Source organism: Bidens hawaiensis, unplaced genomic scaffold (assembly GCF_021521415.1).
Source record: "Bidens hawaiensis isolate Kalapana, Puna unplaced genomic scaffold, B.hawaiensis_p1.1 tig00011733_1, whole genome shotgun sequence".
NCBI classification, from domain to species: domain Eukaryota; kingdom Viridiplantae; phylum Streptophyta; class Magnoliopsida; order Asterales; family Asteraceae; genus Bidens; species Bidens hawaiensis.
In genome coordinates this window covers 40,422-43,748 of record NW_027491929.1, presented here as the reverse complement: position 1 = coordinate 43,748, position 3,327 = coordinate 40,422, and positions in this window count along the sequence as shown.

Genomic DNA, 3,327 nt, shown 5'->3' with positions numbered 1-3,327 from the left:
GTGTGTGGTCACTCTTCTCACCTTGCAAGACATTGCAACACTGGTTCAAGTAACAAATTGATATTCAAAGGCGGCTTAGTCAGTCCCCAAAAGGAGCTTTCAGTAGCCCTGATTCAAGGACTGATTAAGCTGATAGTGAACCCAGTGAAATGGATGTGAGATCCAAAGTAAATAAAGTAAAACATAAAAAGAAACCTTTTTGGAAAACCAAGAAGGATAAAATCAAAAAGGATCCTAAGACTGTAAAGTCTGAGGATTCACCAAAAACAGTTTCAAAATAAAGAAAAGAAAAGTATAAAATTGTCAAAACCAAGGAACAAGTTTTTACTTGGATTCCTAAGGACTACTTTTCATCAAGTGAGGCACCAACAAGAAATAAAGTGTTTTCAGAAAATAAAATTAAGTTTGGTTGGTTTACGGTTGACCTTCCCGGGACAAAAGTATCCCGGGAGCCCATGTCTATTTAAACGCTTAGTGCATGCAAGGTCAATCAAGGAGGAATATCAATAGTATTAGGTACTTAGATAGTTATTGCACCCGGCATATGATGAGAGACAAACCCTTACTGTTTGATGCTAAACCATTTGATGGCGGATTCGAGTCTTTCATAAGAGACATGGGAGGACAAACTTCAAGGAAGAGAAGCCTTGTTTAAATGGTTCAACAAAAACTTTTTGAGCGTTTCTCAAACTAACCTCGTCCAACCGCTTCTCTCAAGTGATGGATCCAGCATCAGCTATTGGGTCTCGGTTTGAATCTCTTTAACTTTGTTATACAATGTGATGATGCATGCTTAAGATAGTCCATCTGAAAAAAACTTTGCTGACCTTTTCACTAAAACCATCGATCATGACCGATTTGAATCTCTGATCGAATAGATCGGCATGATCAATTTTGATTAAAACAACCTATCTATCTTTTTGTATATAAAATTATTAATACTTTTCATATATTTCACAATTTTAGAGGGAGAAAATGAGTTAAGTTTAACTCACCAAAAAGATTTTTAATTCATCTTAAGAAAAGCAAAAACAAATCATTTGATTTACCAAAAAGACTTTATATTACTTTTAAGAAAATCTAAAAGGAATTGTCCTGTTTAGAGGGAGCTCCTGCTTAGAGGGAGTCGGATAATTAAAATTTTGTGAAATTGATCCGACCCTTGGAAAATGATAATAAATTATCTCTAACGATTCTAGCACATGAAAAGAGTAGATCAAAAGCCAACAAGATCATTGTTTGATATGTAGATAGGCTTGACAAATGAGTAACTGTCATAGTGATATAAACTTAAATATCTGCCTATGCTAGTGGTTACACGTTATGAAGCGGTTGCCGACTCCAACTAAAGTCATATCAATGAAGGCAGAAACGTAAATAACATGTTATACCCAAGCCTCTCTTTACCTGATCACAGTCGTCTTATGAAAATCAGTGTCATTTTTTATTTTATTGAGTCAAGAAAAGAGTCGAGAAAAGTGTCAAGAAAAGAAAAAGAAAGTCAAAAGAATCTGAAAAGAAAAGAAAAACAAAATAGAGTCAGAAAAGTCAAGAAAAATAGTCAGTCCTAGGAATTTTAACTTCTGCTTTATTTCTTCCTTTATTTTGATTCAAGCCTTGGACTTTTTACGTTTTTAGTCATACAAGATCTGATTGTTAAAGCCCTGAATCTTCTACTTTGATTTATTTTCTTTCTTTTGTTCAAGCCTTGGACTTTCTCTGCGCGATAATATGGTATTATCCGACCTGATTGTTAAGGCCCTAAACTTCTGCTTTATTTTAATCTTTCTAGATAGATTCACGTGTCCAAAATAAAGTGTCCAAAGTGTCAATAAGTGTACTATGATCAGATAAGGAAAGTTTAAGTCAAGTTGAGGTGACATGTAAAAACAAATTAAGCCCGAGGTATGATGAAGTCTGTAATATGTCAGATTAAATGAGGACCACATAAGCATTGTGCCTAATACATACCTTAACATATCACGTTGACATCCAAATACTTATTAAGTTTAAAGTGGACAAATTATATCTACAATCGACTTTGGGTTCTTGGCATAATAATATCCAAATAAAAGTGTGATCTAGAACATAATAGATAATGTGATTTCATGTTGTGATCTTTCTCACAAAAATATTAAAATCGTTAGAAAATTTTGTAAATATTATTGGTATGTAATATTAATTTCATCTTTACTCTTATCTTATTTTTGTTTTTTGTTTTATTTTAGTTTCAACTTTAAAATATTATGTATATATTATCGTAATTAAAATATATAAAAATGCCAAAAAGATTTTAAGTTTTTATTGTGTTCGTACATATTCTATTAAACTTTGTTTTATTCAAAATCATGAATTTTGTTGTCAAGGTTGTTCATACAAAGTTTGTTGGAAACCTAGGACTTAAACAAATCACTTACAAGTTGAGGGGCTGAAATTGGAAGGGTCTGTGAACGAATTCTTCTTTGACCCTCAAGAGGGTTTGTGAACGAATCTTATCGTTCTAAGTTTTTGTGCAGTTATACATGGACAGGTAGATCAAGATCAAGCCTACTTGGAGTTGCAGATGATGAAGCGCTTAAAAGAAAATGAGAACGTGAAAGTTGGTGGTTGACGCTAAAAATGAACTGATTGCATTCGAAGACAAGGAAAGAAACCAGTCGGCTCAAGAAAGTCAACAAAAGAAAATTAGATGTCGAGCCTCCCGCATCTGATGTTTCTAAAATTTACTGTTCCCGATCCTTCCCAGAAAATAAGATTGAAGTTCAAGTCTACAAGACTGGAAAATAAAGAACTGTTCAAGATCCAATCTGGTTCAAGATCCTGGATCATGACAAGTACTAAGTTTCAAGAAATAAAGATGAAACAAAGAACTTGACGAAGGTTCCTCAACATACTCAATCCTAGAGGGAGATTGTACGGTCAATATTGTATATGTCGTTTTAGTTTGCTTTTAGTCCGTGTAGTACGTACTCGGTACGTTTATTTTGTAAGTTTATTATGTAAAGTTTAGAGAAATGAAAACCATATAAAAGGGTCATTTACCCATTTCTCCACAACTTAACCTTTTCACAACACAAGACAAAAACACCTTTTGGGAGTAAAGTTTCTCTCTCCAAAACCTCTCATCCTCTCATTTTCTCTCTTTTAAAATAACAAACTAAGATCCGAGATCCGAGTGTTGTTGGTGATTTCCGCTAACCAACAACACGGATTGATCCGAGTAAAGTTGTGAGATCCATCTAGAAGACCTACAAATTGGATTGCTTATGAAAGAATAGCTCTGATATATTAACAAAGAAGATCACGAGGATTGAGCATTAGCAGCGA